A 12,500-nucleotide genomic window follows, 5' to 3' on the forward strand; every position below is an offset into this window, starting at 1 on the left:
AAAAACAACAGTGAGTGATCTGGAGTTTGCCCTGCCTGATATCTCTATTGTCCTCTTACTAAAATGCATGGACCCCTAAACATGGTCTGAAAAACTGAGGGAAATTAAGCTCGGAGACCTGCTGTTTTTATCCACGTAAACTTCACAGAAATGTTTCCATGACAACCTCCATGCAAGTTAAGGCAACCAGAGGTGATCAAGTCCCCTCCCCCCCTCCCTTCTTCCTCCAGTAAGAATGGAATTTGTGTTGACAGTTCTGGCCTTTAATGGCACTTTTGTACCGCGTCAAAGTATTTGTTTACCAGGATCATATGCTGCTGGCTGTCAGCCTGGGAGAGATTGACTTCTTTAGATAAAAGACTGTAGTGCATGCTTAAGAGGCCCTTGCGCACCATAATTATACACACCATGGTAATAGTGTTTTGTGTGCTTCAGTAACTAGGAGGCTAAAAGCTGAGGCTTTTTTAGTTGTGCTCTGGGTCATTTATTAAGCCTGAGTAGAGCTGCAGGTTTCAATGAGAAGTGCTGTGACTTCTGGCCAGGAAAAAAAGGCTTTTTTTTAGGTGGGGTCAGCAGATATAGATTATATGCGGATTGCAGTCTAGGTCCTGAATGTTTTAATGTTTTGTTTGAGTAAAGACATGCTAGAGGTACAGTTCCATCTTAGTGTTACTTAGTAACTTAATCTTGGCTTTCGGCAGATGACTCCAATCTTTCTAATCTCTAACAGTTGTTTGGAAACAACCACATGATGGTTGGGAAATGCATTTGTCTAATTAATTCTTGGTGTTATGGTTTAATCTAAAATTTTTGGTTTTTGGAGTGTGGGCTTTGGAACTTATCCTCTTACTTTCCAAATCTAATCCTTTCTACCTTTAGAGTGCGTTCATATCATTAATTACATGATAATGTATATGTTCTTAAGAACATTCTTAGTCTGTATGCAAGATTTGTAAATATAATCTGTACTTTACCAGGCAAACCTCTTTATGCTTGCAAAAGCACATTTGGGTTTGTCCTCGTTTGGGGGGTGAAGTCACGCCAGCGTCTTGTAGGCTACGCTCACAGATTCAGAGCAAGGTGACAGTGCACTGAGGGCATCATGGTCTCAGGGTCTCGACTGAGTGAAGGGCTGGACAGAGGGGTGTCATCTGTGGTAAACGACAAGGGCATCCAGCTGCAAGCCCACACGCACCCGTGGCCTGGCTGTATGGTAAACACAGAGCCCAGAGAGGGCAGCTGGACAGGCAGAGAGAAGCATGCCCTTTTTTGAGCCGATCGAAACCATTTTAATTTGCTGCCGCAGTTTCGTTCGGTGCTGCAGTCAGGTGAAATGCATTTTTTTGTGTGTGTTGTTAACGGGTAAGTACATTTTGAAAATGATGTTTTGACCCGCTGGTAAAGGTAATAGTAATGAATCAGTCTATATTTAATGAACGGACGTCGTTGTATAAAATTTGAACACACTACGCAATTGTATCAAAAATAGTGACATCAAATGCTAAGTTAGTTTTGCCTGGAATGTGCGAGGACAGTGCTGTTATGAAGAGGGGAAAAAATATGTTTATTTGAAAATGTTACCAAAAAAGAAACAAGGAAAGAAAAAGGAAAAACCCGGAGGATTTGTGATGGTAACATCTCCTGACAGCCGTATCAGACTGCAGAAAGAGCGTGGTGCTCGGGGCCGGGGGCATACGGTGGTCCCTGCTGCTGCCGGAGCTGCGGAGCAAGTCTCAGCGCTGCGGCAGGGTCACGGCTGTCTTAGGCTCGCTCCTCCTGCCTTGCTCTAAATAAAAACAGAGCAGGAAAACACATGCGTTAAGCCAGGCTTTGTCTCTCAGAAGGGCACAGCAAATGTTTTTTGTTTGACTCCTTGGCCTCAATTCTGCTTTTTTCCCATGCTGAAAATATAAGTGAGTAGCTGTGGTGTCACATGTCTGATGGGATTTGTTTTGCTTTTTATGAGTGAACGCGGTCCATATATTTTTCTGTCAAATATCTTCTTTTATATCATAATGTACAAATAGATCAAATTGAAATATATAATAGAAAACAGAGCACCGGAGAAGTCTGCACTAATGCTCCTTCCATTTTTTTCCCCACTCTACCCTGACATTTGTAATTCGTTTGCAATTGTTCCCTTCCCTGCTGACATTAACCATCTGAACATTGCCCTCCATCGAATGTCTGCAGCAACTGCTTTGCAGTCGGTGTTTCTTAATTCATGCAACCTGTAGAACATGCATGCGCTCCCCTACCCAAACTCAAACTCATGAGCATGGGCTCAGGGGTATGCAGGAATGCATTTGTGGATAACACAGGAGCCATTGTTTTCTGCTCAGGGATGTCTCCAGTTGGCAGGGGGCTGTGGTCAGAGATGCAGGCTCTGTTAAAGGTTAATTATACTCTGAGTATGTACCTGAGCTGCCTTTGTCTTTGATAGGGCCACTTGCAGCATATGGCCACAGCAATACAATGGTTTATTTTTACGATATGTGATGAGTGGTTTTTAATTTAGATTGTCACTCTTGGCAACCAGTGGGGCAGATGGTGCAGATGTGAATGCCCATCAGAGCCTAAATACCCTCAGGCAGCTGTTGCTAATAAACTTTTTTGGGGGGTTTTTGTGCTGTTTTTTTCCCTCAACGCAGTTTAGGTCAAGAGGAGTCAAACCTGTTACAACACCTGTTTCTGCAAATGTAAATCTGTTGTTTTGTCATTTCATTAAACAAGAAAAAAAGGCAACGGTCCCCCGTGGTTGCAAATGCGACTGGCACTGTGCCCGCTTGGCACCATGCAAGCAGAAAGGAATCGAGTGTGGGAGAGGGAGGGGCCCTGTAGCAAAGACAACCCCTGCTTGTGTAGCATGACCACAGAGCTGCTGGCTGCAGCTCCCGTTTAATTCCAGTTTCCAAACTTCTGCCTGCACTTACTTCTGGAGGTGAGAAAGGGTCCAGGAAGAGGACGTAAACTCCCTCCCCCTTTTCCCCAGTTTCTCTGTGGCGAGGGGAACAGGGCGGGCTGTCCACAGGCTGATACTTGGCACGTGAGTGGCTGCCACCCAGGCCCCTGGAGCCCCCTCTGCTTGCCCTATTGCCCTCTTGCCCTCTTACCATTCGGTGGGCTTCCCTGGCCCTGCCCCAAGCCAAATATGCTCACACTGTGTAGGCTCTGTCTCTAGGGCTAATCGCTCCTCTCTCGACCCTTAACTTGAAGCTGAGCCCCGTAGCATCAGAGATATCTTCAAACGCTCGTGTATGTCGTTCCAACCTTCTTTCCCCTGCTTGGGCGAGTTGGGATTTGAGTTGTAATCCTGTCTGTGTATGCAGCATGCAACAAATACGGCATGAAATTAGAGGTTATTCCCCAAATATTACGCCTCAGCTTTGAAGATTACCGTCATTATTGTGGCACCTTCATAAGAATCGAGCTTCGCCCGAACCCTTGTGTCCCTCGCACCGAACACCCCCCGCCCACACGACACCCATCCTGTGATCACCCAACACGGTGCCGTCTCGGGGTGTGTACGTCCACCGTGGCGTTGCACTGTGTTTTTATCACCTGCTGTCCCGCCTTCAGGCTCGGATTCGGCGCACTCTCAGGCACCCACCGTCCTGCTCCAGTGCTTCTTAGTCCGTCATTGGTGCGCAACAGCGAGGCGCTACAAGAAGGACCCGTGCTGTGTACCAGGCTTGGTCAGGCCCGTCGCGGGCTCCGAAGTGGGCCCCCGCAGGGCGTTAATCTCCCTGGGCCTCAGAGGTATCCGGCGTCTATTTACCTCCTCTGATTTAGCACCTCTCCCTCTCCCCGCGCTGCTTCGGAGCGCCACACAGCCCTCTCTGATATGGAAGTTCATTAGGGATGGGCCTTTGATGGGCCGGCTTTTCATGTGACGGCGCTCTCAAATACCTTGATGTAGGAGCTTAAGAAGCCATTGTGCTGTAAACCCCCTTTTGATGCGACTTATTTAGATCTGCATAGTAAATCAAGGAGAGTAAATAACGAGGCAGCAGATGGAAGCAAGGAGATAAGAACCAGGCGAACAATCGCATTTGTATTTTGTTATGATGTTGACAGCAGCTAAAATTCACTAATCTAGCGCCACTGATCTGCATTTCAAAGAAATCTCATTTAGCAGCGGGAAGGATAAAGTTCTTTTCATTGTCCTCTTTTTTTATTGCATTCTTTGCTAATTTATCTAGTGCAGATTTAACGTTGGGCCAGGCGCAAGCAGCATGCGTGTTGCAAAGGGGGTCTTAAATACTCTGAAAGCAGTAACGTCTAGACTGTGAACCAGGGGTAATTACACGTCCAGTGATGAATAGAAGGAGTTTGAAGACCCATCTTTGTTCGGAGGCCTTGAATTGCTTGACTAACACAGATAAGGGGCATTTGGCCTCTGTCAAAAAATATTGCAGTGATTTTCCCTGTTACACGGGGATGGTATTTACTTTAAAGATAGAAATGATTGTGTACAGTAATCTGACTTGTTAGCATAATGTCTTTTTCCTTCCTCGCTGGCCGGTATGGGCTTGTGGAGGTATTCCTGCCCTTGATTTGAAATACTTTATCTCGACTTAGCGTGGCACTGCATGTAAATATCAGACATCAGCATTATTAGAGCCTATGAATGGCTGATGGAGTGTGTATATATAATTTGATAGTATTTAGAGATTCTTTTTGCATGGAGAATAGCAATGCTATGGCACTGTAGAAAAGCCCTCGATGCCGAGGCCGTACGGACTAATAGCATCGGTGTTGCATTGCCACGATTTAAATGGTGAGTCTTCACAATCCAAAAGTGTTGTGGTATTAAAGTAAACTCAACAGCCATTTAAGATGACTGGAACATTAACAAAAAAATATGTTTCACCAGGATAATTATGTGGTAGGTGGCAGTTATTTTGCATATTACATTCATTTTCAGTGTTTACACAAAAATAGCTGAGTATTTTCAAATCTAATTTTCATAAGATGTTTTTGATTCGGACGTTTTTGACTGAGCTCGTATTGCCTTAAATACACACCAAACAGCCTGTTGATTTTGCTCATAACCTTAGCATGGTGTATTAGCTACTCTTAAAAGTTTATGGTAAGCACAAACATTAATCTAATAGCCTCTGGCTGGAAAATGGGCAGTGTTATCCGCCCCATCCCGATGGCCAGGTGGATAGACAGTTGGCACTTTTGCAGCACCTCCTCAAACACAGGCAGTAAATGGAATGGCATTTGGCCGTATTCCACCCATTTCTTTCCTTTTTTATTGATCTGTTTATTTTTTGCGCTCCCACCTCCCACCTGGTGTAGCTCAGGGAGCGCGTTCCACAGCATCCAGCAGCTGCTTGTTGCCTACAGGGGTCATTTGAATTCTTGAAAAAAAAAAAAAGAAAAAAGCTGAAAACCAGGAGTATCTACATCAGTTGCTTGAGAAGGTCTCTCTGCATTCCTGTCTTTCTATTTCTCTGTCATTCTTTCTCTCTCTCTCTCTCTCTCTCTCTCTCTCTCTCTCTTTCTTTCTCTGTGTGTATCTGTTTTGTGCCACATGTGTGAAATGTTCGTACAAAAAGTCATGTTACACTTTTTTTGAACTGTGCTTGCACATATCTGTTAGTGTCAGCAAAATGAGAGGCACTTTGTGGGAAGTTTGCCTTCTCCATGGCTGCTTCTCACTTGAGAGTCACAATAGACTTTTTAGAGCAAAACAATTTTTTCTTTCGCTTGTTTCTCAGATTAGTATTCAAAATCAGATACTTTTCTTTCTAGGCCCTAGATAAAGAAACTCTCACATACTTACACACTCAAAAATTTGTATCTCAAAATTGGTTTCGAGATTGCACTTCTTGAAAGTTTGCACTTCTTGATCTTTAAACTTTTCAAATAATCAAGTCAGTCTAACAGTCTTGTAGCATAAGCACCTCTGATTAAATTATATTTGCTACTTTGTTTGACAGATCCTTTGCATACCTGGATTCGCATCTCCAAAGACGGACATTAGTCAAAAGATTTTCCCCTCAGGGTAAGTTTGCACAGAATCACTTCTCTTGTATTCCTGTCAGGGGATTGCATTCTTTTTAACAGATGTGTTTCTTTAATGAAATAGTGAGCAAAAGATTGCTTACACATAAATGAACACAGTAGACCAGACCCATGTCCAATAATTGAGCCTCTGCCAAATGACAATTGTATTTGATATCTTAATGTTTAATTTCACCCTTTACTTGAAATCCCTTAACTGTGCTGCAAAACAAGACCCACAACAAAGAGAGGAGTGTAGTATTTTCAAGTATGTGTTTTAAGACTTTTTTGATTATTACTAAGTCGACTTATTAACTTCCAGTTGTTGCTGGGTTCTTACCAAGATGGAAATATAAGTATCTTGTAAAAGGTTAGTATGTTTATATGTGAATTTCCACTCTCTTCCAGGACAAGGTCTGGTATGGCAGTTGCACACAGCACAGCCCGAGCAGTCTGAAGCCAAGGCAGAAGTGGTGAGTAGATGCACTCTTTTAAGCAGTTGTTTTAACGTCCTGATGTTTTGCCTCGGTCATAATTGAGGTGCATTATATCTTCTCCAGCCAGACAGTAACTCTGCTGCCATGTAGGGCAGGGAGCTAAAGGTTTCTGCATGCCTTTTCATTCTCAGGGCCTTTCCGTCGCTCTCTCCAAAATTTCCTAAAAGTCGCAGAACAGTAAGCGGCCACCATTCAGTCTGGAAGTGTTTCATGGTAATCACGTAATGAGCTTGTTCGGTTGTGTCTAAGGGCAGCCGTGACACGTTCCCTGTCTCGCCGAAGCCTCCGTGACAGCGGCACTTTGTCACCAAGTCAGTGCACAGGGAGTGCGAGGAATTTCCCCCAGCTGCTGATTATGTGGCAGCAGCAACGGAGCTCGTCATTAGCGGCGTGGCCCCATAGAATCGGGCCGAGGGAGCGCAGACGCTGCCGGGTCGACATTGCCAGACGCTGAACTCCAGTTGTGATGGGGAGACAAGGGAGACTCTTGCTTGCTTGCTCAATGGGTGACAGGGTTCTAAATAGAAGTTTGGTCATTGTTTGCTGTAAAGGAAAACACCGGGTCAATTTGGCTTTTCAATTTGGAAATACATTTCTAGATTTTTCTGTCAACTTAAAAACCGTTAATATCAAATATTGTTGATATTGTCTAACTTCATTTATGTGCATGGAAATGATGAAATGCAGGATAGAAAGAAAACGAGCAGATTGCTAGAGCAAATTAGCAGGCTACACGTCTATATGCAACTTCTGCATGTTGAGGCATACCTCCGTGTCCATGATCAGTGTTTCTTTCAGGTTAGTGGAGCGGCTCTCTGCTATGAATTTGTCTGCTAAGAAAAGTTCCAACCAACGATAATGGCCATGTCTAGCTCACTCGACTGAACCAGCACTGTGGATTTTATTTATTTTTTTTTACTGTACTGGGAGAAGCGCCTGCTGGTGTGGCTGTCCGGCCTCTGCCTTTGCTGAGCCGCAGAAATGATGAAAGTTTGCCGCGAGACTGGGCGGCTTGTCTGTAGGCCGGAGCTCACGTCCCATGAGTCATCCCTTCACGAGCCCCAGAAGAGCTCGCCTTCCATTTCCCACCTTAAAGAGATTCGAATATTAGTTTTAATTTGTTGAGTATCCACTTAAATCTTCAAAGATGAACTTTTAAAGCACATGTGTTCTGGAACAGAACCTCTCTGATCAGGGCAGGAAAAAAAGGATAAATGCCCACCCCGCAGACGCGGCAACTTCACACAGAGTTCACTAGCGCCATGAGATCTGCAACAATTAAGCATATCTCACCCGGGCTGGAAGATGGCCGTGTGGATGGGCAGCTTTGCTCAGGCTCCACTTTGAAAACTGATTTCTTGTTCTGCCAGAACAGCTGTCATTTCCTTCCCAAATGGCTCTTTGGGAGCTCTATCCCTCCCCAATGTAGAGTGTAACCTCCATGGAGCTTTGCTCTGGCCACTTGGAGCAGAGAAGACGAATATCAAAGGAACCCAGCTCTGTCTCTATTGGCAGGTCTCATTGTGTGGCTGATTTGGGATTGGAGGGTAGGTGGATGGGACGGGGATGAAGTTAATCTTTATCCCCCATTAACCCCAGAACCCAAAGTGCTCCTGGGATCAGGTCACTGGTCAATCCCCCTTTCACAGCCACCCAGAATATTTTAAACTTAAGCCTTTTCCATGACAAAAAAAGTCCTTGTCATCAAAGGTTCACTTTTCCCCCCTCAGCGCAGCAGTTCATGGTTTTGCCATTTCCCTCTTTCTGAAACTTCCTCCGGTCCATTGTTTTTGTCTCTGCATTAGAAAGAAGGGGACTTTTTTTTGGGGATCTTGACCAAGTTTTCATAGTCCATGGTAAACTAGGATTTGTTAGAGGCTGATAAAGTCATACTCTGAGTAAATCAGACTTGAAGTGGCTCCTTGTCTTCTCTGTTTAAGAACTTGCTTTGAGAATTTGCTAATAAGTTCTTCTTTAAAATAAATTCATAAGAGTACATGATGCAGAAACACCCATTTACACTGCACCACACATCTGTTTTGTCATTGCGGAACCAGCAAAAGCTTTTTATTGCACGCCACTTCTTACCAACTTGAATAACTAGCTTTTCTTTGTAGCTGATAGAAAGTACCAAAGAGAGCAGGCGAAATCGCGGGTGGTAGAAAAGGGGGAGAGAAAGAGTGGAGGATGAAGAGTTGCCATGAGAATAGAGTTACAAAGGGGAGTCTGGGCCTTGCTGCCATCACTCCTGATGGAGGAGACAGACTGAGTCAATGAGGTTATTGATCCAGCGGGGAGCTATGCTAATCGCCAGCTGGAATGGGCTGAGGTTCAGTGTCCTTCACTGTGACTCCTAATCCAGCTCCCTCTCGTCTCCTCTCCTCTCTCCTCAACGCCCCCTGCCAATGTCTTCTGAGGACCGCACGCCAGACTTTCGCTGAAAAAGTGTCCAGTGCCGCACGGTTTTGCCAGTCAGCCGGACGATATCACGTTTTGTGCGTTAATCGTACTCCCTGACTTAATTGGAGAGAGTGTGGGCGTGGAATCCCATCGCAGTTTTTCTGAGCACCGGGGCTGATTGTGAAACAGGACCCTGTCCGGGCGTGACATCAGAGTGGCCTGACACAGCACGTGGGTGTGCGGTGAGGGGTGGTGAGGTGCGTCGCTTGAAGGTGACCATGTCCGATGCTCTGGTCTCAATGTGTCTCGCCCTCTCTGTGTCGTCTAGCGTTGATTACCTTGACAGTCTTAAGCTCCCCAGTGATTAGCTCAGTGAGGAAACAGAGCTCAGCCTGGAGCTGCTATGACCACTCCTGAGGTATGGGGGGAAGCAATCGCTTTTGTAGCTAGGCTGGAACTCTATGATATTGCCTTATTTGAACAGTATGACTTTGTGCTGCTTATGTAGTCATGTTACCTATAGCAACTGGCTGATTACACACAATGGTGATCTGATGGACTGTGGGAGGAAAATAACTTTATCAAAACCAAAATCTAAACCTAAATTATTGTTTAAAGCATATAATATAATAAATAGCCTATTATCTGCAGTTGGATTCATGGAAACATTTTTATGAGCTTTGAAGCAACTGAGTCTGAAGGATTTTGGCCTCCTGTGGAGTTGTGAGACTCTCAGATTATATGAATAATTGGGCCCAAAGAAGGTTCATATAAATGTAAATTAGATTAAATTAACCCAGTCTTTCTTTTTTTTTTTTTTCTTCTTACAATTCAGGATCACAATATATGGTGAATATATGTTCTTATATGTAATGTAGCTGTTTGTAAGAATAATCAATCACTTTATTTAGTGAAAGCAGCCTTTCTCCAGTGCTTTGATAGTGCTGAGATGAATTACTTTTTATATTTGAATGCTTTGAGTCAAGTCGCCATCATTCATAAGCTTTTACTACAAAGGAGCAAGCCAACTGCTTTGTTCTCTGTGATCATTTGATCGTGGCTTGAACAGTGATATGTGGGAAACAGTAGTACTAGAGCTTGGAATGTGGCTTCCTGACCACAGACCGCAAGCCTACAAAACAGAACTGTATCACGGCTACCTGGCTTGATGGAGCTGTGCGACAGTGTGTGTCTATGAGACGCTGCCTGCCCTGATTTAGGTCACAAGTCAGTCTAGAATGTGGACATGCCCATTTTTGTGACTGTTGCATATATATTTGTGTGTGTGTGTGTGTGTGTGTGTGTGTGTCTGTGTGTGTGTGTGTGTCTGTGTGTGTGTGTGTGTGTGTGTCTGTGTGTGTGTGTGTGTGTGTGTGTGTGTTTGTGTGTGTGTGTGTGTCTTTGTGTCTGTGTGTGTGTGTTGACAAACTCAGAACACTGGGAATAGGGTTTCTTATTACTCATGTTGGTGTGTACTGCAGTTTTGGTAACCCTCACCCTTCATGAAAGTGGTACCTCTGGGCCAATTGTGCGGTCACACTAGCTGACTCTGAGGCTTGCAGAATGGTGTTGACTGGAGCAGCCAGGGGGAGTCATGTGAGAGGAATCCGGTCTGCATAAACATGAAGACAGGGTGTCCTCTGACCCAGCTCACCTGTGAAGACCTGTCCTTTAAAACACTCTCCCTGCCTATCTCTCCATGAATCTCCTTATCTCTCTCTTTGTCTCCCCCTCTCTCGCTCACTCTCTGTCTGTTTCTGTCTTCAGTATTTTCAGAGCTCACTCTTTCGGCTTCTTTTGCTTGCTGCGCCGTCACTCAGTGTCAGGACACTCACCTGGGTCTGTTGGACACAAGCAGTTCCACTCTGTCCAGGGAGAGGGCTCTACCTCCCTCTCTCTCCTCAGTCTTCCCCCTCTCAATCTCTCTATCCTCTCTCACTTGGTTCCTTTCTCCAAACCCATCTCCATCCCTTAATCCACTCACTCCTTTTCATTCACCCGCCCCCACTCCTTCCAACCTCCTGTCTGAAGCATGGTTCCACACACACACAAACACACTCACACACACACACACACACACGTGCGCGCCTTGGGCTTTAATGCAGACTGACGCCGCTGCCACAGGACTGATTGAAACTCGTGTCTCAAAGTTGCTAATGTTCACTGAACCATTTTATTGAAGATAAAGTAAATAAAATAGGTTGCCTTATGAGAGCTCACTGAAATAGACTGGAATGATCTGAAACACACACACACACACACACACACACACACACACACACACACACACACACACACACACACACACACTGAAGAAGACACAGTCCCAGCTGTGATTGGCTCACAGAGAGCTTAAGAACGACTTGGATGAGGCGTTTTCTAGAGGTGTGAGTTACACAGAGAGGGCGGGAGCTGTTTTTTATGGCTCAGGAATTTCACAAGTCCAATGTTTTTTGAGAGATCTCGGAGAAAGCAAACGGTTCGATTTAAAACCTTTTCCAAGGAATGCCAACCATAAATTTACTTGAAGTATATTGTGCAGCCTTGGAGCACAGTCATACCTTTCTGGTGATGTAATTCTGGCCATTTTTAAAAAAACTCCGTTTGGAACGACATGACACATCGAACACACTCGGCCTCCCCCACAGGCTTCTTTGGGCCCTCACTCACTGCCTTTTTGCACTTCAGTGTTTGATAGCTATTTTCTAAGAATATATGAAAATGGCTGGGGCACCCTTACAATCACTTTGATGGTCTGCAGGTAGCCATACACACGGACCATGAAGCATGGTCTTCTCATTCATGCCTTTGTTCCTAATACACCTGACTTAAAAGCACAGGCCCATCAGCTGGGCGGCGTTTTCACCGAACCGCCCCAGCAGTCTTAGATTTTGGAGATGGAAGCTCTCCACGCTAGATAAGCACCGTGTTCATTTTAAAGCCTTTGAGAGTGCTCCATTTTTCATCGATTTGCATTCATGCAAATTTGAATATTAAAAACCATTTCTCCTCTTGAGGTTCCTCGACGGGAGAGCAGGAGCGCATTCAGGTTTGGGTGTGCTTTCCTTTGGGCTGAGGAGTGGTGTAGGTGACACAGTAATACATTACTATTGTCCTCAATAATAAATATTCTGCCAGCTCCTCCCCAGTATGCTGGCCCTCAATGCTCTTGTGCTGCATGTGTATTGTGGAGAGCGCCAGGTCATTCTGAATTCACTCTCTCTGCCTTTTGTCAAACATTTCATTGCTTTGATAGTTTTCTCATTTATTTAGTGAATAGTTGAGGGGTGGGGGCGCGAAAGAGAGTTTTTACATTATGTAAATGAAGGGACGGCTCCTATAATCTCTCCCACATTCATCACGACAGACACTGGACTGAGTGGTACTGGCCTTCATTTTACCATTGTTTGGTTTTCTATCCTCTTTCTGTTCTGCTCAATGCCTTCAGCAGGCCTTAATCCAGCCCACCTTCCCTAGGACAGAGTTTACCAGCTCTCATTCAATCAGCACTCGCCTGCCTCACTGTTCCCTTTCAGTGCGACCAGGGCAAGAAGAAAGGTATTGTGGGAGATACAAGAATACACTCAT

The 12,500-nt window shown here is 44.9% G+C and overlaps 1 protein-coding gene across 1 annotated transcript in view; it reads left to right on the plus strand.

The window, feature by feature from the left end:
• Nucleotides 1-12,500, plus strand: part of foxp2 (forkhead box P2) — a 92,059-nt gene that overhangs the window by 2,500 nt on the left and 77,059 nt on the right. Inside the window, exons 2-3 of the mRNA XM_035528704.1 lie at nucleotides 5,952-6,016; nucleotides 6,424-6,488. The gene's annotated coding sequence lies outside the window, so the exon portion shown is untranslated. The remainder of the gene's footprint in view (nucleotides 1-5,951; nucleotides 6,017-6,423; nucleotides 6,489-12,500) is intronic.

The sequence above is a fragment of the Electrophorus electricus genome, chromosome 7 (genome assembly GCF_013358815.1).
Source record: "Electrophorus electricus isolate fEleEle1 chromosome 7, fEleEle1.pri, whole genome shotgun sequence".
NCBI lineage: Eukaryota > Metazoa > Chordata > Actinopteri > Gymnotiformes > Gymnotidae > Electrophorus > Electrophorus electricus.